Source organism: Sorex araneus, chromosome 5 (genome assembly GCF_027595985.1).
Source record: "Sorex araneus isolate mSorAra2 chromosome 5, mSorAra2.pri, whole genome shotgun sequence".
Classification (NCBI taxonomy): Eukaryota; Metazoa; Chordata; class Mammalia; order Eulipotyphla; family Soricidae; genus Sorex; species Sorex araneus.
Genome location: NC_073306.1, coordinates 199,483,276 through 199,510,825, shown reverse-complemented (window position 1 = coordinate 199,510,825; position 27,550 = coordinate 199,483,276). Strand labels below are relative to the sequence as shown.

General features: G+C 45.6%; 1 protein-coding gene and 1 non-coding gene across 7 annotated transcripts in view; one reads left to right on the top strand and one right to left on the bottom strand.

Moving 5' to 3' along the window:
* Positions 1 to 27,550, bottom strand: part of SHROOM3 (shroom family member 3) — a 337,474-nt gene that overhangs the window by 217,819 nt on the left and 92,105 nt on the right. The window lies entirely within an intron of this gene.
* Positions 14,968 to 15,070, top strand: LOC129405282 (U6 spliceosomal RNA). Its single transcript, XR_008630462.1, has one exon. It is a non-coding gene; the product is annotated as a U6 spliceosomal RNA (small nuclear RNA).

Below are 27,550 nucleotides of genomic sequence, written 5' to 3'. Positions count from 1 at the left end.
GGGGCCTCGTCAATATAAATCTCGCTTCTCTTACTGGGTGACCTTGGGGGAAAAATGTGCTTTGCTCGCCGGGTCCCATCTCTTTGCTGACTCTGGAACAGGACGGGAACCCCCAAGCACTGCTGTGACGCTTCCTCCCAGTTACCGCATAGAAGTTTTCTCACACACAGCTAAACGGCCAAGGTGTGTGGCTTGGACTGTGGGCTCCTGCCACTTATAAAAACCTAAGTTAATGCTTCTCTGACTATCTCCACCATAGGAACACAGGTGCTGGCCACTGTTGACCCCTCTCCACGCCCCCTGGGGAAGAGATCTGCGGGGAGGAGGAAAAGGATATTTTCTTAAAGTCAAGATACAAGCATTAACTTGATTTACAAGCGAAATAGAAGACGGCGCTCCTCAGTTGGGAAGATTCTGTTTCAGAGAGAGGTCTCCGGGCAGGAAGTTCCCCAGGATACCCCCTGCACCATCCCAAAGAACCGCAGCCCACAGAAAACCAGGACACGACCAACATTCTTGATTTACTGCTCCCCAGGAGGAAGGAACTGATGGCGAAGGTAGGATAAAAGTCAGGCTTCATTGAAACAACGTCCCTCGGCTCTAATTTATTCTGGACCTAAAGCAAATTTCAGAGAGCCGGGCCTCCCCCGAAAGGAATTTTGAAAAAACAAGTTTGAGGGTCATTAAAAAGTGGAGCAGTGTTTATTTCCATTTGTTTATATATGCCTTGCTTCATCTCACAAAGGAGTTGAGGCAACTCCTTGTCAATACAAAGGAGGAGAAAGCAAATAGTTGCGGGAATCGGAGCAAAAAGGAAAAAGAGTAATATAAGTCCAGGATAAGATTAGCTGTGAGAAATGCATTCCCTAGCTGCGGATTCTCATAAGGGTACTCATCACTCACGGTTCTGAGGAAGGGAAGTCTCTGTAACTCAAAAATATTCACGAGTGTGAAGAAAGCTGCTGTAAAATGCAATCTGCCCAGACAGTTTAACACTTAGCCTTTATCTCCTGCTGGCAAGTCAATACCTTTTGTCAGTCTGGTTGGTGGTGGGGTTGTAAATAACTAATACAACAAGCAAATAAAATGTCAATCAGTTGTCTCCTAGACTTGAATGTCTTTCAAAAGAGGTGGAATGTTGAACTACCTTAAATATGAGAAAATCAGCACAAAATTAGAATAAGGTCAAAATTAAAACTAACTGAAATCAAGGCTCTGGTTTCCTTGTTTTTTGGGGTTTTTTTTGTTTTTGTTTTGGGCCCACACCCAGTGATGCTCAGGGGTTACTCCTGGTTCTGTACTCAGGAATCCCTCATGGCAATACTCAGGGGACCAGATGGGATGCCCTGAGTACTGCATCGAACCCAGGTCCGCCATGTGCAAGGTGGGTGCCTCATTCTCTCCAGTTCCAGTTTATTCTGAGCATTAGCATAAGGTTGTGATGGTAACTTATTTTTTTTCAAGTGATGTTAGATAAACTTATTTTTGAATCATTTGGTTTTTCAACTATAAATAATCTAAAATTGTATTTTGATACTGTTTTAAGGTAAATTCCCTCAGGTCAAAGATAATATGTAGGGGGTATCCCAGTGGGTAGGGCGTTTGCCTTGCACATGGCTGACCCGGGGTTCGATCCCCAGCACCCCATATGGTCCCCTGAGCACCGCCAGGAGTAATTCCTGAGTGCAAAGCCAGAAGTAACCCCTGTGCATCACCAGGTGTGACCCAAAAATAAAAAAAGATGTAACATGTAAGGCATGCATTTGCCTTACATGTGGCCAAATCCCAACATCACATATGGTCCCTCAAGCATCACCAGGAATGATCATTGAGCACAGAACCAGTAGTAAGTCCTGAACACAGCTGGATGGGGTCTCAAAGCCAAAAATATTAAATTAAATTAAAAATAAAGTAGAGGGGGCTGGGGCGATAGCACAGCGGGTAGGGCGTTTGCCTTGCACGCGGCCAACCCGGGTTCGAATCCCAGCATCCCATATGGTCCCCTGAGCACCGCCAGGAGTAATTCCTGAGTGTAGAACCAGGAGTAACCCCTGTGCATCGCCGGGTGTGACCCAAAAAGCAAAAAAAAAAAAATAATAAAAATAAAGTAGATTCCTTTAGGCATACTTTTTCTGCTAAAGTGTTTTCAGATTAAAGGAGATACTTAGATACTTAAAGGAGGTACAGTATGCTACAAATTTAGCTTTCAGTTCCTTGGTGGCAAAAGTGAAAAGTAAGGATTTTGGGAGGAGCAACACTCATAGAACAGCAATGGAAGATAATTTACTTTTTGTAGGTCAAAGTCAAGAGCCAGCAGGATATAACAGTTGAATGTGATTTATTTGAGAAACTGAAGGCAGACAACAAAAATCAAGATATAATCTAACAGAATTTTAAAATCAAAAAATAATTATAATGCTGAGCTTATAATTATTGGATATGCCAAAAACAGTAACAATAAGTCTCTCAATGAGAGACGTTACTGGTGCCCGCTTGAACAAATCGATGAGCAACGGGATGACAGTGACAGTGACTTGGGTATTCCAACAAAAACTACATCAAGGGCTCCAGGCTCCATTCTGCCCAATGTCTCTGCGTCATCTGGGACCTGTTTCCTGGGTCCTCTGAACTGAGAAGGCCCCTCCCGAACCCCTCTCAAGCCCAAAACTTGTCTGCGTGACAATACCACCTCTTCATCCTCACCAATTCCAAGGGTTGTTAAGTCTTATATGTTTTCTCAAGTATGTCTATTCTAACACTTCTATACAAATGGAAATATTAAGATACTGAACTGCATGACCAGTGATATGCCCTCGTAAAGGCACAGACGTTGTTAGACTATTAAATTATAAAGAGTACTGCTTGTTGAAAAATAACAAATTAGATCAGACCTCAGATATCTGGGAATCTGAAGTTCAAATTGTATCATCCACAAAGTTTGGGGAACAGTGGTAAAACAAAGGATGTGACCTACTCTGACAGAAAGGGACAGAAGTCCCGACAAATCATCAAGCTCAAGTAAACGCTCAGGCCTCACTGGTGAAGAACCCAAATCAATGTTTCATATAATGACCACAGAAATAAAGCAATCACTGAGAGAAAAAATTTCAATCAACTTGAAGATAAACTGATCTAGGATATCAAATAGTCCTTATACAAATGGAATTGAGGAAGTTAAAAAATATAATAGCCAGTTACATCAATAGAATTCAACATGCAGAGGACTGTATCAGTGATATTGAAGACAAAATATTAACCATAAGAAAAGTGAATGAATGGAAGAGAATGTAAGATTCATGATAGATAAAAGCAAGAGGAATAATTTTTGAATCAGGAATTCCATGAGGAGATGGAAAAGGGTAAGGGGAAACACAGCTAGTGCAAGAAATAATAACTGAGAAAAGTGAAAAGGATGCTCAGTTAGAAAAGTTTTCACTGACTAATATAGAGACAAGAAGTTGCTGTGGAGCATTGCAAGCAATAGTATTAAAACCTGCCATTGAAGAATCTTTCATACCCAGAGTGATACTAAAAGAGGACTAAGAAGGTCGCGATGAATCTAAGTTGCTTTCTTTTTTTTCTTTACAGTGTCATGAGATAAATACCAAATGAAAAACAGTTGCGATTTTTAAAAAAAATTTTGGGTCACACCTGGTGATGCACAGGAATTACTCCTGGCAGTGCTCAGGGGACCATATAGGATGCTGGGAATTGAACCCAGGCCGGCTGCATGCAAAGCAAACGCCCTACCCCCCTGTGCTATTGCTCCAGCCCCCACAGTTGTGATCTTTAGAGCTGTTCAACAAGCATTCCTGCTTTCCACCATGACTACAGAAGAAAGTCTCTTATTTTGGAGTCCTGGGCAGGTAAATAGAGCCATGTAACTACTTTTGGCCTATTTGTTTGGGCAGAAATAACGAATATTGCTGCTAGAGCTTCCCTCAGCCCCTTTGACCTAGTGACTGACAGTGAGTAACTTCTGTCAGAAAGTTATCACCTTGAAAACACACCGTGATTGTGTAGGACAAGCAAGAAAGACGTCTACAGTTTAAGCTACTGCAATCTGGGAGATGTTTGTTACCGAAGCATAATTTAGTCTCTTCTGACTGATATAAATAGCACCCTGCCAATGGCAAAATACTGAAAAAGAAATAAGTTGCATGGAAGCAAATTATCTACGCTGTTCTGTTCCTACTATAGATTGCAATGAATAGTGAAGATAGTCAGTAATTTAAGCAAAGACAGTCTCAGGAATAAATCTGAATCTCTGATGGTGCTCCAGCTATTAATTTTTTCTCCCCTGTCCCTTTTTTTTGGGGGGAGAGGCACATCTGGCAGTGCTCATAATTTACTCCTGGCTCTGTGCTCAGGAATCACTCCTGGAGGACTTCGGGGATGCAATGGGATGCTGAAGACCAAACATGGATTGGCCACTTGCTAGGCAAGCACACTATGTGCTGTCCTATCTTTCTGATTCCTCTCTCTTATTTTGTGGCACATGAATTTAGCCCATATCTGTGTGAACCTGAGAGTCCATATATCATATGATTGTGTGTGTGTGTGTGTGTGTGTATGTAAAGAGCATATGTAGTGATTTTGCACTGTAGCACTGTTGCCCCATTGTTCATCGATTTGCTTGAGCGGGTAACAGTAATGTCTCCATTGTGAGATTTGTTTTTACTGTTTTTGGCATATCGAATATGTCATGGGTAACTTGCCAGGCTCTGCTGTGCGGGCAGGATACTCTCTGTAGCTTGCCAGGCTCTCCAAGAGGGACCGAGGAATCGAATTTGAGTCGGCCATGTGCAAGGCAAACACCCTACCCACTGTGCTATTGTTTCAATCCCGTAGTGATTTTATTTCTTTTTTTTTTCATTTTTTAAATATTTATTTATTTTTTAATTAGTGAGTCACTGTGAGGGTACGGTCACAGATTTACACATTTTAGTGCTTGTGTTTCCCTCATACAATGTTCAAGAGCCCATCCCTCCACCAGTGTCCATTCTCCACCACCAATGGACCCAGTATCCCTCCCACCCCCCAATCCCATCCTCCACAGCCCACTCTGCCTCTGTGGCACAGTATTCCATTATGTTCTCTCTCTCCTTTTGGGTGTTGTGGTCTGCAATAGGGTTATTGAGTGTCCATCGTGTTCAGTCTCTAGTCTACTTTCAGCACACATCTCCCTTCCCAAGCGGGATCTCCAATCACATTTTCCTTGGTGTTCCCTTCTCTATCCGGGCCTTTCTCACAGCATTTGAGGCAGCTTCCAAGCCATGGAACCAACCTCCTGGTATTATAAACTACTATTCTTGGGTGTTAGTCTCCTACTCTGCTATTTTATATTCCACAGATGAGTGTAATCTTTCTATGTCTGTCCCTCTCTTTCTGACTCATTTCACTTAGCATGATACTTTCCATGTTGATCCACTTAAAGTTCATGACTTCATCTTTTCTAATAGCTGCATAGTATTCCATTGTATAGATGTATCAAAGTTTCTTTAACCAGTCATCTGTTCTCGGGCACTCAGGCTTTTTCCAGATCCTGGCTATTGTAAACAGTGCTGCGATGAACATATAGGGGCAGATGTCATTTTGACTATACTTTTTTGTTTCTCTGGGATATATTCCCAGAAATGGTATTGCTGGATCAAATGGAAGCTCAATTTCTAATTTTTTGAGAAGTGTCCATATTGTTTTCCAAAGAGGTCCCATAGTGATTTTAATACATACATATAAATCTTTAGAAATTGCAATGTTCTTATTGAGCTGGGATAAATGGAAAGGCTATTATCAATAAGTGATGGCCACCTCTGAGAGATGGTTAGTCATCACAAAAGGGAATAACAAAGGGACAAGTTGTTTGCCTTGTATTTAACTGATTCCAGTCATATTTAACATGGTATTTTATATTCTTTTTTTCTTTTTGGCTTTTTTGGGTCACACCTGGCAATGCACAGGGGCCACTCCTGGCTCTGCACTCAGGAATTACCCCTGGCGGTGCTCAGGGGACCATATGGGATGCTGAGAATCGAACCCGGGTCGGCCGCGTGCAAGGCAAACGCCCTACCCTCTGTGCTATCTCTCCAGCCCCGGTATTTTATATTCTTAAGAAGGATCCATTCAGTTGCCCCATTTTTTTACCTTTAAATCATAGGTTTTCATCCATCAAACTGATTATCCTGCATTTATTCATGGAGGCATAGTATATTAACATATATGTAGTATACCTATTTTAAAGCACATGGAGAACATAAAAATAAACAGAAAAGAAACTTCTTTGGGCCAGAGCAATAGTACAGCAGGTAAGGTACTTGTCTTGCATGCAGCTGACCCAGGTTTCATCCTCAGCACCCCGAGCACTGTCAAGAGTGATTCCTGAGTTAGAGCCAGGAGTAATTCTTGGGAATCACCAGGTGTGGCCTAAAAACCAACCAATCAAACAGAAAAAAAAACCAGGAAATAAAATAACTTCTTTCATCAATCCTAAGGGGACAGTTTAGGTCTCAGGGGGAAACACTCACAAATTATTATTGATTTATAGAGCACTCCTAGTTCTCACTAACAACTAGGAATAGAAAGCATAGAACAATGGTTAAATATAGATTAGATACACATGAAACCTGGGATTCACATCTTGGAAACTGTGAATCCAAATTTTGTTAAAATTTTTACTTACTCTATAGTCGAAATGACATCTGCACTTATATGTTCATCGCAGCACTGTTTACAATAGCCAGAACCTGGAAAAAACCCTAGTGCCCGAGAACAGATGACCGGTTAAAGAAACTTTGGTACATCTACACAATGGAATACTATGCAGCTGTTAGAAAAGATGAACTAATGAATTTTGCATATAAGTGGATCAACATGGAAAGTATCATGCTAAGCGAAGTGAGTCAGAAAGACAGAGACAGACATAGAAAGATTGCGCTCATCTGTGGAATATAAAATAGCAGAGTAGGAGACTAACACCCAAGAATAGTAGAAATAAGTACCAGGAGGTTGGCTCCATGGCTTGGAAGCTGGCCTCACATGCTGGGGGAAAAGGCAGTTCAGACAGAGAAGGGAACATAAAGTAAGCTCTGGTTGAAAGACCCGCTCGGGAGGGGAGATGTGTGCTGAAAGTAGACTATAGATTGAACACGATGGCCACTCAATACCCCGATTGTGGACCACAACACCCAAAAGGGGAGAGAGAGAGAGAGAGAGAGAGAGAGAGAGAGAGAGAGAGAGAGAGAGAGAGAGAGAGAGAGAGAGAGAGAGAACAAAAGGGAATGCCCTGCCACAGAGGCAGGGGGAGGGCGGGGGCAGGGGGGATGGGATTGGGAGGTGGGAGGGATACTGGGTTCACTGTGATGGACAATGGACATTGGTGGAGGAAGGGGTGCTCGAACATTGTATGAGGGAAACTCAAGTATGAAAATGTGTAAATCTGTTACTGTACACTCATGGTGACTCACTAATCAATAAAAAAAATTACTCACTCTTTGTTAAAATTTTTACCTTTACTTTTTCCTATTCCCAGTCTAGATACAATTCTAGTAATCAAAAACTAAAACCAGAAGGTCATAGTGATTGTATAATGGTAAGTTGTTTGCTTTCCATGTGCCAACATGGACTCAATCCCTAGCACTTCATAAGACCCCCAAGTCCGCCAGCAGTGCAGAGCCAGGAGTAAGCCCTGAGCACCTTCAGAGGTGGCTCCAAAAACAAACAAATAACAACCACAACAATAAAAAAAACTCCAAAACCTAAAATCCGTGTCAATGAAAAGAAAACTGACACATCTCTATATATTTGATCATTAAAAATGCTGTGATTCTGCTCCTGGCTGGCATCCCCAAGAACACAAAAACATTAACTCAAAATTTCATATGTACACCTAGGCTCACCACAGAATTATTCACAGTGGACATGATCTGGAAACAAGCCAAGTGTCCAACAAAGAGGTGAATGGATAAAGACACTGTGGTCTATGACCAAGAAGGAGCACTACTCAGCTATGAGAAAAGATGAAATCACAGTTTGCTAACTTGGGTGGAACTGGAGAGTGTCATGCTGACCGAAGTGAGTCAGAAAGCGAATGCCAGATGAGGGTGCTGGTAATCGGAGTATAAAGGAACAAAGAAAGAAATCAGACAATTCCCAGGGGGAACAAATCCGGAAGCATGATCAACAGAACTGGGAACTGTGAGGCATGCGTTGGGGAGAGGGAAGAGACCGTGAGAAAAGGTGGAGGGACTTTGGAGCACTGGCGGGAACAGTGTAGAAGCACAGCAACTGTAAAATAATGATCTAATACTAGTGTAAACTGTGATATTTCAATGGAAAAGAATAACTGAAAACTAAAAACATCTCAGATTTTAGTTTCCTGCATTAACAAAGACACTCTGGTTCTGCTGTGCAGAGCGTGTTTCAGGGTCTGAGAATGTAGATTCGTGGTAGTGTGAATGCTTTGCATGTGCTGGGTCTCCGTCCCCGGCACCACCCCACATCGCTGATACCGCCCCCAGCACCCTGTGCGGACTCACAACACCGTAATAGCAACAGGGAAAGAAAACAAAACAAATAAAGGTGAACATGTCAGGGGTCTAGAACTTGCTTGGAGGTATCAAATGTGAGGCTACTACTAAGGTCATGAATATGAGAGACAGTACAGCAGGTGGGGTGCTTGTCTTGCATACAGCCCACCCAGATTTGCATCCCATGTGGTCCTATCACCTGGGCTGGAGCGATAGCACAGCGATTGGGCGTTCGCCTTTCACCCGGCTGACCCGAGTTCGATTCCTCCGCCCCTCTTGGAGAGCCCGGCAAGCTACCGAGAGTATCGAGCCCGCTCGGCAGAGCCTGGCAAGCTACCCATGTGTATGGGATATGCCAAAAACAGTAATAATAAGTCCTTCAATGAGAGATGTTACTGGTGTCCGCTCGAACAAATCAATGAGCAACAGGATGACAGTGACAGTGGTCCTATGAGCCCCACCTGGAGTAATTGCTGAGAACTGCTGGGTGTGGCCCCCAACAAAAGCCAAGAAACAAATCCTCAGCATCACCCCGCACGTCCCAGGTTGACCCCAGCAGCTCTGCTGTTTTGGACCCCCAGCACCACAAGAAAAGGTCTCCCGTGTGTGAGCACTGTCTCCCTCCAAAGGCTTGAAGCCCTAATGAGCACTGCAACTAAAAATATCTGAGCATAGCACCCGCCTCCCCCCAGCTCCACAACTTCCATCACCATAGAAAGAACAAAGAGGAAGAAAGGGGGAGAGGCATGATGGGTGCCTTCGAACAATTCAACGTGGCCAGACACCTCTCTCGCTCCTGAGGAGAAAGAAATCCTCCGGACACGGTTCTAACTGCATGAGCGACGTTCCCGCTCTCTTAAGGCTGTCAGTGTTTGGGCTTGCAAGAAGCAGAGCTCTAAGGCAACCAGGGTGACTCTGCTTGCTGCTGTTATTCCAGAGGGACTGACTACTTTGTCTCGGCCAAAGAATTCTCAGGGGTGGCTGAGCTGAAAGGAAACCAGATTAAAAAAAAAAAAGTCACGGTCCTCCTCCTGAACAAGAGAACAATGGTATTTTCCTCATAGCTATTGTGAACCAGCAACGTTCGCAAGTTGCAGGCATTCCAGAGCCCAGAAATATAGATACCTGAGCCGGAACCGGCAAAAGGATTTCTGCAGCTAGGAGCTCGGAACAATGATTTGTTTGCTTATCTCCTACCGGAGCCAGATGGTGGGTAAGCTTTGCAACCAGACTGTCCAGGTTCAAATCCTGCCCCCACGCTTGCGAGCTATGCGACCTTCAACAAGTTATTTGACCTCTCTGGGCCTGTTTCCCTTATGGTGAGATAAAGGTAGTAATACCCTCCAGAGGCTTGTTGTGGGGATTAGCGAGTTAATGCATAGACAGTGTTTAGAAAAAAGCCATTTAGTAAGCGCCCTGTAATGTTAGCTACTCTTGGTAACGTGCAGTCTTGCCCATAAATCAGGAATAGTAATTGCCCTTGAATATGTCTCACATGCTGCTTATTATAAAGTCTAAGACTAGAAAAATGTTACAAAAATGCTTTCAGAATAATGGGGAACCTCAAAAACTGTTAGCATCACTCTCTGCCAATCAAGCTGGCGTAATGATTTCAACCAGCCCTAGAAGCAGCTTCTAAAGTCAGACACTGGAACTGCTGGCAGCTAAAAATAAAACGGCCAGAGTCACATCAGCATACAGGCACTGGGAGGAGAGATGGGGAAAAAAAAAAAAAAAGAACATGGCTGGTCATGCCTCTTATCTACAGGAGTTTGACGGTCCAATTCATTCCATTCTTACCAGCGTTTGCAAAGTCGATACTTGGTGGAATTACAGCTCAGACTAATTAAAGAATTGAAAAATGAAATAAATTACTCAGGGTCACAACGTTATCAACAGCAGAACCAAATCCAAAGCCAGACCCAGCCAGAGTCAAAGCCCATCACACACTTTCCCACCCAAGGATAAATGAAGGATTATAGTTTCCGGAAATTGACCAGGGGAGAGGAATGAATGAATCTGGGATTTCCGGCGGAGGGGTGGGGGGGGGTGTATAAGAGCCAGGTAGCAAAAGGGCTATCTTGAGGTTGAAGTTCATGGGTTTTAAAAGAGTTAGTCATTTGGATTGTAAAGTTACTCATGCCTGGGTTCAGGCATCCATCTTTCAACAACCCCTTCACCAGGGTCCATGTCTCACCACTAATGCCCCGTTTCCTGCTTCTCTGACAGGCACTGTGGCTTACAGTACGGTTCCTGATAGGGTTTCATGCTAACACTTTACCACCTTTCAGCACTCCTTCATCCTCCCCACTGAACACTTCCCTGCACCGTTTTGTCGTGTTCTTTTCCCTGTCTTATTCTCCTCCCCTCCCCCCTCACAGAAACTCAGTAGGGAAACAATGAAAGGCAGCTGGTGCCCCGATGCCCAATGGCAGAGATGACCAGCTGGGCAGATATGATGGAGAAAAAAAAATTATTTGTTGCAAATCTGTGTTATAATAAATGTGCACTGAATAGAGAAAAAGAAAGCCCTGAATAGCCAAGGGCATTTTAATTCTTCACCGATATCCAGATTCCAGAAGCAATAAAAGTAAGTCATAACCTCTAGTCAATGATCAAATCAGGTGTTCAATAAAATAATCTAACCTCAAAATCTATCCTTGCCTATAAAACCAATCAAAGACCTAGCCAGGTAGGTAGTACTCGGCGATGGAACACATGTGGGTTTTTTTTTTTTTTTTGCTAATTTTTTTTTTCTTTTTGGGTCACACCTGGCGATGCACAGGGGTTACTCCTGGCTCTGCACTCAGGAATTACTCCTGGCAGTGCTCAGGGGACCATATGGGATGCTGGGAATCGAACCCGGGTCTGCCGCGTGCAAGGCAAATGCCCTACCCGCTATGCTATCACTCCAGCCCCATTTTTTGCTAGTTTTTTAAATGTTTTTTTTCTGTGCATTTGTTTTGGGGCCATAACCCAGTGATGCTTAGGGCTTACTCCTAACCCTGTACTCAGGGACGACTCCTGATCGGCCTTAGGGACCATATGAGGTTCTGGGAATCAAACCCAGGTTGGCCACATGCAAGGCAAGTGCCCTGCCCACTGTACTGATTCTCCAGCTCCCAGAGCCCATGTTTTGAATGTGTGAGGTCCGGGTTCAATCTCTGACACCACACACACACACACACACACACACACACACACACACACACACACACATACATACAATTACAAAATCTAGCCTCTGAAACCAATCGTTGGCCTATTACAGCAGAGAGTTCCAGCTCCCTCATTAGTTAAGAGCAAGTTGGAAGGAATGTCCAACTTTTGGATAACCGCAAAAGTGAAGTTATCCATACTGAGGAATAACTTTCATGTTGCTCCCCTTGACTCTACCCAAAAGGGAACTTTTGTGTGCTCATCAGAAAGTTAGATTCCAGAGATTCTTGGCACTCTTCCAGCCAATTGACTGGGATCATTTTTGCACGATAAAATTTTCATCAAATGGCCAACTGCATACAGATACCTGTCAGCAAGTTTACTTCTAGAAGTTGCATAAACAGAAGGTACTGGCAGTGATGAAAATGGAAAAAAAAAAAGTTAACATGGTAATGGCTTTACTCAACAGTGTCATTTCCCAAAGTTCCAGGCTAGATGGGCCAAATATTTAGAAATCTCCATAGACCAGCAAAGATGAGTTTAACCTCGGGCCTTGTTCAGCCTGAGAAAGCTTAGGGTGTCTGGCTCTCCTCTGCCCCTTACGATGTGACTGTAACCCACCCCACATTCATTATCTTTCAACTATCAGCTTGGTATTTCTTCCTCCCCACGCTGGTCTATTCTCCCCTGACCTCTGACTTCAATATTTGCTTTTCGCTGTCTGGAATCCTTATCCAAACTAACTTCAATCACTCAAAACTCTGTGGTAAGAGGGGAGATGAATATGGAGGTTCAGTGAAGATCCAGTGGTTCAGATGGGGCTGCCTGTGGCCAGCCTCCTGTTCAAACTTCTCCCTTATTTTGTGGCGATGAGTTATTCATTAAGTGACCATGAACCTTCAGTGAGAAAACCCGCTGGTTTCTATTGCAGGCCAGTTTTCCACAAACTTTCTGTCAGCTTAACAAAACAGTGAAGTTGAAAGGTCATACCAAATCTGATTTCTACATTTCACAGTTGAAGTTTGGGGCATGCAATCATCATTGTCATCCTGTTGCTCATCGATTTGTTCGAGCGGGCACCAGTAACGTCTCTCATTGAGAGACTTATTGTTACTGCTTTTGGTGTATCAATACACCATAGGTAGCTTGCCAGGCTCTGCCGCACAGGCTCAATACTCTCGATAGCTTGCCGGGCTCTCCGAGAGGGGCGGAGGAATCGAACTCGAGTCGGAAGAATCAAACTCGGGTCGGCTGTGTGCAAGGCAAACATCCAACCGCTGGTGCTATCGCTCCAGCCCATGCAATGGTGGTCAAAATAGTTTGGAACAGTTCCCTCAGTCTCATTAATTGCCATCAGAAACACTAAAATTTCCTATTAGAAATGTTTTTCCTGGTGCTAAAGTCAGTCAATTCGATCCAAATATCAATCCTGACAGGTCATTTAGCTTTAAACCTATTTTACAAAGAGCAATGTGAAGGGATTTGTCCATTGTTCAGTTTTAAACATGAGTGACCAGAGCAGTAGCATAGTGGATAGGGTGTTTGCCTTGCATGCAGCTGACCTGGGTTAGATCCCTGACATCCCATATGGTCCCCTGAGCACCACAGAAGTAATTCTTGAGTGCAGAGCAATCCCTGAGTATTGCCAGGTGTGACCCGAAAAGAAAAAAAAAATCAACAGAAATTTTTTTTAAACATAAGGAAAAAAATATGTCAGACTTGATATCTTTTTTGTATAATTGAAATTTATTTGTAGACTTAAAACCATTTTCAATTCTCAAATATAATGAGAATAGTGAAAGAAAAGTCGACCAATTATCTGACAGACAGGAGTTTAACCTTGACCAAATACCTCACATATGAGCATTTGCTAGACATTTTCCAGCTAGAAACAATTTTCTAGACAGGGAAAGAAGCTCCTATCAGTGTCAACTCTACTTCCATAGCACATGGGAAAGGAATCCAGTGCATCTGCTACATGACACAATAAATCAGAGATCAATAACACTTTTAAAGATAGAAAAATTGAGTCCAAGCAAGAAAAAACTGACACAATTGACTTTTTCTTGTGTTTTCTTTGATTTTTTTTTTCCTCTAGCTCCCTCTGTTTCCATCTGAATCAGCTGCAATCTTAGCTTTCTTGGAACAATTATCCCAATATATACTATGTTTAGTTCTAAAATATTTTTTTCCCATAATTTTAGTAAAAATAGACATTTAACATCTTTGGAAGTAAAAAAGCAATTTTATTCAGAAATTTTGAGAAGGGGAGGGAGGAAGAGAAAGAGGGAGAGTAGTGTGCTCAAGAAAGAAGGAGGAGGGGCTTCCCCAAAGGCAGAGAGAGCCCAGGACACATCCCAGCATTAGAGTGTGGAGGTACACATCGCAGGAGAGGAGACGCAGGTGACACATGTGCTCTGGCAACACATGCGCTAACATCATTTAACTTGTGAAAAATACCTCAGAAGTAAAAGGGAAACACATCTACAGAATTAAACAAGTATAACCTTCTGAAATCCTTGCTGAAAACTCGCAAGTCAGTGCAAAACAAAACGCAACAGAAACCCTACCAAAATCAAGTAAATGTGAGAGGTACATAGTATCTTATGTCATGGGGACTGTTTCTTTCATTTATTTGTTTTTGGGCCACACTCTGTGCTGTTCAGTGCATACTCCAGGCTCCTTCTCCGCCTTCCTCCTGGCACTGCCAGCCCACACCTGACTTTAAGCAAGTCTGCAGTCCCACAGAACAGCCCTTTAGCCACTGCCAGTTGTGTTCCCCTGCTGGCCTGACTCTGCTCCATGCCTGTTCTGTCACCAGTCAGGACTGAGGCCCCAGCCTCCTTATGGACCCACCTCAGAGGGAGTTCTCCAGTCACTGCCCACATCTGCATGACCAAAGTCAAGGTTGCCAGGCACGGGTAATCTTGAACCCCTGTTCACTACCTAGACCTTTTCCATTTGGCACACAGTGCCCCTGAGTACTTGCTATGTTTTAGTGGCCAGCCAAGTATACTTGAAAATAGGCCATTGGTCTTTGCCTAAGCCCCTGTAGAGGCATCAAACATGCCAGAGAGACAAAGGGACTGACATCAACAGATTAAGGTAACAGCCTGGAGAAACTCCCAATACAACAGAACTATGCAAAGGACCTGAGGATGACTCCATAGCAACAATCCTAAGGCTACCCATTTAACTGAGATAAACAGGAGAAAACAGCTGAGAAAGTCTGAGAAAAAGCCAACGAGAAATCATAGCGCTGAAAGAACGAAGGAGGTCATGCTTGCTTCGACAGCAGGTATACTAAAATTAGAGCAACAAAGAGAAAATTAACATGTCCCCAGTGCAAGGATGACATGTACATTAGGGAAGCATTTCATAATTTTTTTAAAAGAATATATTGGATTAACTAGAAACAGAGGATAAGTAACAGAACAACCAAATGGTGAATGAGCAACCAAAGCCGCTGTGGACCCCCACTCTAAAAGGCTGGGGGGAGCTGAGGCAGGGTCTGCAGGAGCTAATGTTGTGGAAGAGACAAAGCCATTGCCACCGATGCTGTCTTCGAGATCAAGACACAGGAAGAACTCCAGGCTCTGTCTTCCTCCCACCCTCTAATCATTCATCCCCTTGTTGGACGATGCACCAGAAGGCAGATCTCGGAGGAGATTGGGAAAGGCAGCCTGCAGTAATTAGCCTCCTTGGGTGGGTTCAGGACACAATGACCCAGGATGAGAACCAGGACCTCATCAGAGATTTTGCTTCTCTTGTAACTGTCATGAAAAACCTTGGGCTAATGAAGCTGACCTCCTCCAGGGGGCTGGACAATAAATAGTGACAGTGCTGGCCCACTAGTCTGGGATCCAAAAGAACATCATTCTGCTCCCGATTGTACCTTGAGATAATTCAACTGGATGAAGCTACATCTTTAGCTACATCGAACGGTGGCAGTGGCAACAATAAACACTTTCATGTGGCTCTGGTGGCCATGACCTTGGTTCAAATCCCTGATACTACATGGGGTTCCCCAAGCACCTCCAGGGGTCACTCCGGAGCACAGAGCCAGGAATAGCCCCTAAACACCACCAAGTCCAAAACCAATAGTAATGACAATAATAAAAACTGAATTAAAAGCAAAAGTCTGTATGCCAGAAAATTCAACCAAGCAAAGAAGATAACTAGACAGACAAGCTATCTGGCATGTGGCAAGGGCTGTGACCTTGATAAGAATATGTTTGAACTTGGGAGTTCCATCAAGGAACTCCCTAAGAACTCGGAAATGCAGGAAATAAGATTGTTTTGTGGGCAAATAATCTGCAAAGTCAACGCACAGTGAGTCAGAGTGGGGTAAGCAAAAGGCAAATGAAAGAACTGAAATCACCCCCCAGGCTCCACCCAGCTCTGAATCGTGGGACTCTGCTCCACCCACCTTCCAGGAGGCCACCTTAGGGGGCACCTACAGAGCCCAAACACTGGGCCAGATCCGCAACAATCTCCTTTCTTGGACCCTGGGCCTCTACATTGCATTCCATGGAAGCTTGAAACTTACAAGCAACTCTATAGGTGAAGAGTGGCACAAGATTTTCTTTGTCCTACCTGATTAGTTGGAGAGCAAGCACTGAAAACCAAGTCTTCAGATTCCCTCATCTCTAAGACATCAGACACTATCTCAGACACAGAAGGAAGGAAGTTCTGTAGTTGCAAAAAGAAAACTGGTTTCATGTTTGGTTGCCTTATTTTTCACTCAATTGGCAGCCTGTAGATTTTGTGCAACTGGCTCAAAAAATCAGTTGCATAGACTATTTAGTTATTATTTTTCACGTCTACACAGCTGAGTTGATTGAGGAGAAAGGGCATTTAATATGCTTACAACTGTTTTGCTTTGTTCTGCGGCGCTGGCATGAACAAATTCAGAGGCTCCCATATGTGAGGCAGGTGCCCTACTGAACCACATCTCTAGCTCCTTATCACTTTGATATGTATTTGATTTGTTTTGGGGCCACACCAGGCAGTGCTAAGGCCTTCCTCCTGGCTCTGTATCCAGGGATCATTCCTGGAGATGCCCAAGGGACCCAGAGTGCTGAGGATCAAAACAGAGCCAACTGTAGTGGAAGGCAAGCAAGCACCTTAATCCTTGTACTATGTCTTCGATTCATCACTTTGATTTTTATGTTCAGAACAAACTAACGACTGTGTGTTGCTTTGAGACTGAATGGGATTACTCTCAGCCTTAGCATTCTAGTATTCTCTACGACGATGCCCAAAGACTCTTCCCCTTTTCTGCCACTGACCTGCTGGAACCTGCCGGAACAACCAGCCTCTTGGAGTACTATAGGAATAGGCTGGAAATAGGCATATAATGATGAGAGCAAATGTTTCCTTCTCAGTGAGAATCGAAGACAAATCAAGGATTTCTCCAGGAAACCATGAAACCTCCCATAGGTGTTAACTGTGCAATTTCCTTGAACCATGTTTCTACCTTTTCCGGTCTTGCCATCTATCCAACCTGATACAATAAGTACAGAATAATGAAGTAAATTTAAACTATTAATAGGACATATCTGTGAGCAAAACATAACAAAATAATGGCTTGTCAAGACCTGCTGAGCTGGTTCTTAAGCTTCCTGAGTGTTCAAAATGAATTCCTGCACTTTCTCAATGTTGAGGACAGTATTTTATTCCAAGTGGAATAGGAAACCAAAAAGTTTATACTGTGCTGCTACTAATTGCAAAAGAAGGAAACCTTCAAGAGCAAGTTGGCAGAGAAAGCCAGGGTAGGTTCCAATGGGCTTCGTCACTGACATTCCCAGGCAAGAATTAGTTTTTGATGACCTTGTTCATGACTTCCCAGATTCTATCTGTGCAATGGAGTAAGAGGAAATTACCCTTTACACATTTCCCGAGTTCTGGCTAAATTGGTTGGCTGGCCCAGGACTGTAAGAATGGGCACTGTAATTTGGCATTTGGTTATTAAGTGTTATATTGAATACTTTGTGGATATCTATACTTAATCCTTAAGCCAACCCCATGAGCAAACTGTCATGAAGATGGAAATATATGGTAGCAAATTCATGGCAATATTTCCATTCTTACTCCTATGTCAGCACCTCCTTGAGGACTGAGAGACCAATCTCTAGCCAACAGATCTACACTATTCTCAGAGAACTGGAGAGGGAGATCTCAGGTTTGGACAGAGTTAAGTATCTTGTTAGGGTTAAGAAAATCATCAAGGGGCTGGAGCGATAGTACAGCAGGTAGGGCATCCACCTTGCACGCGATCAACCGGGGTTCGATTCCCAGCATCCCATATGGTCCCCCGAGCACTACTGGGAGTGATTCCTGAGTGCATGAGCCAGGAGTAACCCCTGTGCATCGCCAGGTGTGACCCAAAAAGCAAAAGAAAGAAAAGAAAATTGTCAAACTGAAACTTACACACAGGCTTGGACTACAAAGACTATATTCTTAACCACCTCACTGTGCACCCTCCAATTATTTGTGTGATGTGAAATTCTCATAAACATCTCTCTAAAGGATTGATTGTATTTTCTTTTATGTGACTAGTGATTATAGCTGAGTCCTGTAATGCAGCTCGGGCATTGGGACATAGGCAGTATTCAGTGCTTTAAGGTCAGCACTTAACTAGTGTCGCTATGGAAATGCCATCATTTCACTGGCTATGCTGTGAGAGTATTTTACTGTAAAACACTGTGAGGGAGGGCGGTAGAGACTGAAATTGCAAAGCCAGGCAGAGTGCAGCTAACACTAGGCTGAAAAGATCAGTTGCTGCTGTTTTTCAGCTAGTTTAATGCACTCCAGGACAACCTGGAAAGGGAATTGGCTTTCCTTGACAATTTTTTTTTCTCTGAGGCCATCAAAGAGAAGTTGATCAGAATTAGCTTCTCCAAAGTCAGTGTCCTTTAACATGTGACTGTCTTATCCACAGGATAAAGAGATGAGCTGGGCTTCTTCACCAAGCAAAGCTATTCTGGCCTTTCCAGCTTCGTGTCCAGTTATTAGAAGTTTGTATGAATGTGAGGGGCTGGAGCGATAGCACATCGAGTAGGGCGTTTGCCATGCACGCAGCTGACCCGGCTTTGATTTTTCTGCCCCTCTTGGAGAGGCTGGCAAACTACTGAGAGTATCCCGCCCGCACGGCAGAGCCTGGCAAGCTACCCGTGGTGTATTGGCTATGCCAAAAATAATAACAACAAGTCTCACAATGGAGACGTTACTGGTGCCTGCTAGAGCAAATTAATGAACAATGGGACGACAGTGCTACAGTGCTACACGAATGTGAGAGCTAACTGGCTTACGACCTTGCCCCTCTACCCAGAAACAAAATCTTACCCTGGCTTTCTTTCCTCTACATTATCTTCTTTCTTTTGAGAATTCTTATTGCTCACTCACATAAAATGTTGGATTCCATGCCAGGACTACAGACATGTTTTCATCCTGAGGAAGCACTCACCCATCCCAGCCGAATCTATTCTCAGATAAGCCTGAGCGGAAGCCAGAGGCAAGTACCTACTCACAAGGTTCACAGAGCCATGGAGATAGAAAAATCCAGCTGTGGCGCTGAGCAGCCATCACAGTTACAGGCCCGAATCTTCTGGGAGTCTGGGACTTGCAGCTGCCTCTTCTTGAAGCAGATTGCCCACAGAAGAGGGAAGCGAATATGAAGTTCATGCCGTCCAGCCAGCTCTGAAAGCCTTCAACCAGAGTTCACTGATGTTTGCCCAGCCCTTGGGAATCTGGACCCTCTAAACCTAGCTCATGGCCGAAACAGCGAAAGCTTTCATTTGCCCCTAAAGGCTTTCCCATTTTCCTGGCAAGCAATAAAATCAGTGTCTTTGACATTAAGAATGACACTCTGAAGGAGAAAGTGATCGTCAGCTCTTCTCAGCTCATGAGAATTGAAGCAGGAGCCCCAGCACAGAGGAAATGCTGCCGCAGGGGATTTCAGGAGCAAACTTGGTAAGCCATGAAGTGTGATGTGCTGCACGAGTCCACGTGTAGGAAAGATCTGCCGTTCTGCCCAAGCACGTGACTGCAATCACTACCCAAACACGGCACGACATGGCTAGGGAGTAGGTTTGATGTTCCTACTCGGACAATCAGAAGAATAAAATTCTGTAAACTTTCCTCACCCTCTTCTAACTAAATATAGAGGTTCTTATCATTATTTTTTAAAGAATCTTTGCTGGGTGGGAAGAAAGAAGAAAGCGAGCAAGAGCGCTATTCTGGGGGAGTGGCTGGGGTGGGAAGCAGAAACTCTCCAGGGGGGCTGAGGCTCTTGGAACTGAGAACCCGAGTCTCCACTTTCCATCGCAAACCCTGCGAGAGGGTCCCGAGACACAGCTCAGTGATGGCGGCCTCCCTTGCACGCGTACGAGGCCCCAGGTGAGATCCCCAGTTCCCCTGCCCCCCAAGCACTGAAATCTCTGGCACAGCTGGGTGCAATCCGCAGGGTTACACCAAGTGTGCGGGCCCCGACACAGCAATGATGTCACAAGAAATCTGCAAGGAAAGTCAGCTCCCCGAGAGCCAGGACTCTGAGGTAGGGCCACCGCCCCCCAGCCACCATCAAGTTCCTGCGGGATCGGGGGCTGGAGCAATAGCACAGCGGGTAGGGCATTTGCCTTGCACGCGGCAGACCCGGGTTCAATTCCCAGCATCCCATATGGTCCCCTGAGCACCGCCAAGGGTAATTCCTGAGTGCAGAGCCAGGAGTAACCCCTGTGCATCGCCGGGTGTGACCCAAAAAGAAAAAAAAAAATCCTGCGGGATCGGAGCAGCAGAGAACACAGCTGGCTGTGTCATTCCAAGCCTGCCCCTCCCTAGCCCCCACCCCCCGGCCAGTAGGGAGAAAGTCAGCAGACTGGGATCGCCCTAAAGGTGTGTGAGCTGGATGTGTGAGCATCCACGACAGTGTGGGGAGCAGTGAGGACAGATGTGGTAGCCAAAGCCAACCAGGACTCTGTCCAAGAAGGCCCCCTTGGCTGCCTAGATCATCCCGAAGGAGGTTTCAAGTCAAGATTATCCTTTAGGGAGGTTTCGAGAAAGGGAGGACAACTGGGGTTCACGGAGCATTCCCTGCAGACAGGCTGGGTTTCTTGGGTGTTGCCTGACTTCCTGACACAGCTCCTGCCATTTCACACTGGATCCTCATGGAAGCACCTGCTCATGCCTCTCCAGCAAAAGCAGCTGGTGTCTGCATAGCGCTAGTGAGAAACACACCTTCCTGGATCTGGGAGAAGTGAGTTGGCATATCACTTTCCTCCTTTGCTCAGAAGGAAAGATCCCAAGGTAGCCTTGCACCATGAGAAACATAATCTGCTGCAGAACCGAGATTATCGATTATTGGGGGTTTTCACCTCCTACAGAGTCATTTAGGAAGGAGGGAGGAGGGAGAGAGGGAGAGAGGGAGGGAAGGAAGGAAGGAAGGAAGGAAGGAAGGAAGGAAGGAAGGAAGGAAGGAAGGAAGGAAGGAAGGAAGGAAGGAAGGAAGGAAGGAAGGAAGGAAGGAAGGAAGGAAGGAAGGAAGGAAGGACAGGCTGTTTTGTTGTTGTTGTTGTTGTTGTTTTTTGGGTCACACCCGGCGATGCACAGGGGTTACTCCTGGCTCATGTACTCAGGAATCACTCCTGGTGGTGCTCAGGGGACCATATGGGATGCTGGGAATAGAACCCAGGTCGACCGCATGCAAGGCAAACGCCCTACCCTCTGTGCTATCACTCCAGACCCCAGGCTGGTTTTTAAACCAGAAGTAGTAACTGAATTTCTCTTGAATTAGAAAGATTTCATTCCCTATTATCAAGAGAATTTGGGCTCCTGAGTTACTTTAATTCACTTATAGAGATATAAATTTACACCTTAGCTCACTAGACATTGTGTTAGTAAAAATTTCTTGTCTCAACACATTTTAGTAGAAACTAATTCTCTGCTACTATTTCCATGTTATCTTTCCTCAGACTCAGGCTTCCTGAATGCAGTCCCTGCACACCAGCCCTCTGAACTGTCTCGTTGATGCTCTCATTGATGTTCTCTAAAAGGTATTTTAATCCTTAGTGCAGGAGTAAGAATTTTTCAAGATAGTGGTAGAGGTAGGGGAGAGGAAATCATGACAGCACCCCTGTACATCACTCTTTCTTCATGGAACCCATCTCCAGGGTGAACCCTGCTTCTCGCTGAGGGCGCTTCTGGAAGGCCCAACCTTAGCCATCAGCACAGGACACTTCCAGGTAGGCCAGCTCGGACCTGGACCAGCCAACACCACGGGCAGGCCTGTGGGAATGAAGTGTCTTTGGTCTGGATCAGAGGTTTCCAAACTGACCTGCTTACCCCTTTTCAGAAAAAAAAAGAAAAGAAAAGAAAAGAAAAGAAAAGAAAACCAGCAAACAACCATGCTGGCAATCTGCCTCCTCTAAGTGAATAAACAGAAAGCGCCACAATTGCATCCAAGGCTACCAGCTCCCTGGCACAGTCCAGCACCCCGAGGAGGTGGCATTGCTCACTCCCCGCTGTGCTGTGCTGGACGAGCCCGCAAGTAGGAAACAACACTGAGTTGAAGCTGGCACCACGAAGGGCAAAGGAAAGACATATGACAAGGAACTGCATCCAGTCAACCTTGAAACCGCAGCTTCTGAGCATTCCACGCTGATTTCATCGGTCTTGAATTATTCCACCCAGTCTGAGCGGGGATTTCTGTGCCCCCCCCCCACCAAACCCTGAAACCTGACAGCAAGTTAAGGGTCTTCACAGCTCTGTGTCTGAATGCACAGAGCTCCATGAGGCCAAGAAGGCACAGCTCAGGGGCAAAGTTCTAGCAAGTCTAAGGCCAAGAGTTGGATCCCCGCGCAGCCCCCTACATGCTGGGTGTGATCCCAGCAACGCTGAACCTGGGATCCCCGAGCCAAGAGTGATGACAATTGTTTGCGAGGATGATTACCAAACTGGGTGACTCCTGGTGAACACCAGGAGCAAAGAATCCAAAACTGTGGGGTGCTGGTGACCGCCTGTCCTCGAAACAAACACCCCAAGTCGGGGGAGGGGATGGCTGGGCGGGGGTTCGAGGAGAAGGAGGACACAGGTGGCGAGAGAAAGCAGGCAGGGCTGCTGGCCCCTGCGCCTGTTCAGGAGGAAGGAACATTTCTTGTAAACTCTTATATAAAACGAAGAATGTGTGTGCTCTTTGTTCCAGGGGATCGGGTGACTCCAAAGGAACAATCCATTCCACAAATTCCACGGACATTGCATGACCAGGTGATGCAAGCCACGGAACTCGATCCGGGCTGACTGTATGATCTGTCAGGGATATCGCCGCGGCGGCGGCCACAGGATTATTCTGTTTCACCGTGCAGCTCCTCTGCGGCACTTTCCGTCTCCTCCGGGCCAGGCTCTCGACGGAGCCACTTGGACAGGGCTCTTATCAACGTGCAAACATTGACTTTACAATGTGGCGGGTAAAAATAACTCGCCAATGAGGCCAAGTGCGTCAGGGAAGGCCATTGTCCTGCGTGGTGGAGGGTGTCCCCAAGACTTCCTCCTGGGGCCTCTGCTCTTCTTTCATTTCCTTCCTGGCACTGCAAATGCCCACATTCTAAGGGGGCTTTTGTCTTTAGCGTGTCAGACTTCCCATCAGGGCTTTGCCTGTGGGGAGAGCGGACAAAGATCGGACCTGCTCATTCTAGAGGGTGGGGAGGGGGCATGGGAAAGGGCAGTAGGCAGGAACCTATTAATAGTTTATTTTTGACATCCAGAGGCACACGGATGCAAGGAAGGATGAGCACTCCCCAGGCTGAGTACCACTTACGACATGGGCGAGGAGGGCAGGGGCAGGTCCAAGACTCAAGTCCCGGCAGCTCAGAAATGAGGCAAAGAGAAGCTGCAGGAGAAGATGTCACGGGATCTTCTCCAGTGAGACAGCAGGGAAATCTCGTTGGATTCACTTCCCTGAGTAATGAAGGCGACTAATAAAGTTGAACAAGAAAGCTGCATCCTTGCAACCACGTGGAAGCGGAGATGGGTTCAGAGTTGATAATCTTGCTAGTTAGAGCTACTGAAGAAAATTTTCTGTCCTTGCAAGAGTGAGCACTTTGGAGAAGGGGAAGCAGAGGTGGGTTGAGAGTCTAAACTCGTTTCACTAGCTAGAGCTACTTGAGAATATTTTCTGTCCTTGCAACAGTGAGAACCTTGAACAAGTCTACTGAGAAAACTTTCAAAACTCCACCTTAAAAAAAGACATGCCCAAATCGAATTTAAAAAGTGGGTAAAAGGGGCTGGAGCGATAGCACAGCGGGTAGGGCATTTGCCTTGGACGCGGCCGACCCAGGTTCGACTCCCAGCATCCCATATGGTCCCCTGAGCACCGCCAGGGGTGGTTCCTGAGTGCAGAGCCAGGAGTAACCCCTGTGCATCGCCAGGTGTGACCCAAAAAGCAAAAAAAAAAAAAAGTGGATAAAAGACAAGAAGAGACATTCAGCCCAATAGGATATGTGATGGCAAATGAAGCGTAGGAAAACGTGCCCAACACCGTGAGTCACGAGGGAAATGCAAGTGGAGAGCACAGTGAGTTGGCAGTGCAGCTCTCACTAGAATAACTAGCACTGCAGCACTGTCATCCAGTGCTCATCGATTTGCTCGAGCGGGCACTAGTAATGTCTCCATTGTGAGACTTGTTGTTACTGTTTTTGGCATATTGAATACCCCACGGGTAGCTTGCCAGGCTCCGCCATGCGGGCGGGATACTCTCGGTAGCGTGCCGGGCCCTCTGAGAGGGACAGAGGAATCGAACTCTAGATTAACAACAATTAAAAATATTAGATGTTGGACAAGATAAGAAGAAACTTGACCTCACATACATTGCTGGGGAGAACGTCAAAGACATGGTGTTGGGTAGTTTCTTCAAAACCTAAACGTGCATTTACCGATGACCCAGCAACTGCACTGGCCCTTCAAGCCCAGCACGTCCAAATAGAGCAAAGCCATTCTCGCACTGACCCTCCCGCTCACCTTCTCTTCCTCCAACATCCCCTGCAGGACAAGGGGACACCAACCTCCCAGTGACCCCAGCCTCTCTCTGCTCCCTTCCTCCGCCACATCTCCATCCGCGCCATGGCCAAGCCCTTTGAGTTTTCGCTCCATTCGAGGTTTCACATGCCCTACATGCCCTCCCTTTCCAGATGGCACCCCAGGGTTGCACCAGCAGTTGCAAGGGGCACTCCTGGCAATCCTCGGGGGACACGTGTTGCTAGGGATCAAACCCAGGCCTTCTGCGTGCCAAGTGTATATCAGCCTTTGAACCCAACATCTCCTGGGCCCCGTTCCTGGTTTATGATCTGCTTTTTCCTCCTGGTCTCTCATCTGACCTGCCTCTTGGCATTCCCACACTCTTCGCTCGCAGATAATGTCTTAGATTCTCCCGTGCTGATGCTCCACCGTGATGTGACTGTCCCCTGTCATCTGAGAAAGCAAATTCTCTCGACAGCATGCATGCTTGCTGCCTCTCCAGCTCCCACTCCGGCCGTTTTTACATGTATAGATCCTTTGGCTCCAGCCCTCTGGCCTGCTGGCAGTTCGCCAAGTGCACCCTGACCCGGGGTGTGGACTCCTGCGCCATCCCTAGAAACTGCAGTCGGGGACCACGTCTTTTGGAAACCTGCTCGACCTCACCCAGTTGATTTGTCCCCATCCTCTTGGGTCCTATTCACAAGTGCTCTGAGATGGCCACGAGACAGCTTCCTTCCCTGTATGTGGCAGCCCCTCAACCCGCTGCCCCAGTGTATATTTGCAAGAATGGTGTAATATGCACATAAACTTTCACCCAAAGCCTGATTGGTTAACATGCTGTCATGTCATGCACGCCTCTTTTCTCTCCCCTCCCACTCTCTAGAAAATCTTGGTATAGATCCTGCACTGCATCAAATGGTGTCTCCCAAGATACGTATCTAGTATAATATGTGCCTGTGAATAAATTTCATTTGGAGGTAGGGTCTTGGCAAATATAATCAAGTTTAGATGAAGTTCAAGATATTGTTTTATGATGGCCTGGTTGGATGACTGGTGCCTTTGTAAGGGAAGGGGAAATAAGGCCAGGGATGGGATTCAGCAGTAGATCACTTGCCTTGCATGGGTCATATACTAGATTCCAGAAAGAAAATTTAAAAAAAAAGAAAGAGAAAGAAAGGAAGGAAGGAAGGGAGAAAGAAAGAAAGAAGGGAAGAAAGAAAGAAAGAAAGAAAGAAAGAAAGAAAGAAAGAAAGAAAGAAAGAAAGAAAGAAAGAAAGAAAGAAAGAAAGAAAGAAAGAAAGAAAGAAAGAAAGAAAGAGAGAAAGGAAGAGGGAGAGTGGGAAGGAGGGAAAGGGACGGAGGATGAGAAGGAAGGGAGGGAGGGAAGGAGGTAGGTAAAGAAAAGAAGGAAGGAGGGAAGGAAGGAAGGAAGGAAGGAAGGAAGGAAGGAAGGAAGGAAGGAAGGAAGGAAGGAAGGAAGGAAGGAAGGAAGGAAGGAAGGAAGGAAGGAAGGAAGGAAGGAAGGAATTAGAAAAGAGACACAAAGAGAGAAGCCAAGGATTGTTGACAACTGCCAGGAAGGGGGAGAGGCCAGGAGGGATGTGCCCTGTGGGCTTCAGCGGGAACACAATCTGCCATCTCTGATTTCTAGCCTCTGAAATGGCGAGACGTTCATTTCTGTGGTGTTTTCTGCGGGGATGCTCATAAGCCGTGACCAGGAGCCCAGGGGCTCCCTACTGGGCCTCTTGGCCAACGAGGCCAGTGGAACTGGACAAGGGCCTGAGGGTGCGATGCCGTGCAGCCCTGCAGTATCAGGGGGCCACTTGCCTCCAAGGCCACATCTGGCAGTGCTGAGAGGGAGCCTCCAGGCTGTGCCTGTGGATGCTCAGGGGACCATGTGTGCTGGGAATTGAACCCAGGTCCAGGGCATACACGCACCCTAATTACTGTAGTGTCCCTGGGCCCCTAATTGTCATGAGTTTAACTTACCCATTTTATGCTCACTTGTTAAATAGACCTGGGAAACTAATAAAATAATCATGCACATATCTATAATGTACTAAAGATATTAGTGCCCTTAGATGAAAATGAAAAGAAACTAGAAGATATATCAATGGACATTAATAGAAATATAATCTTTTGTTGATGCTCCTGGCAGTGCTCTGCCTAGGGTGCAAAGCTGAGGTTCAGCCCTGGGGCCGGGAGCTGCCAACCCAGGGCTACCAGAGCCAGAACCACCCATGCTGAGGAGGAGCATGTGACGCCGGAGACCCAACTCAGGGCCACACACAAGCAAGCCACAGAAGTCATATTCTTGGCCTCCAATCTCCTTATACTGAATCTTGGAGTGAAGGCATTGGGCCACACCCAGCCAAAGCAGGTGTTTTGCTTTGAAATTTGGATTTATCTTTTTTTATTCCTGATTTAATTCAGTTTAACAGAGAAGTCTGGAAACTATAAGATGATTTTGTGTCTTTCTCAGTGCATCACATCAGTAGACTCGTTATGACATTTGACACATGACCTTACTGATGATTACTGATGATTACTGATTTGGTTTTGAATTCCCATTGTTGGTTTGATCACATGGTTAAGAGAGAGGACAATGTCTTCTTATGCTCTTATCAAAATGCCTAGGAGCCCTTACTTGTTCACTGAGTGAATGAATGAAAAAATGAATGGGACCACACTGGTGGTTTGGTGGCCAACATCACGCAGCAACATACCTTTGAAGACTGTATAACCTATACTTGTGCTCCTAAAAAATAGACGGTGTTGTAAACAAACAAAACTTAACCAAACCGGGCCTGGAGCGATAGCACAGCGGGTAGGGTGTTTGCCTTGCACGTGGCCAACCC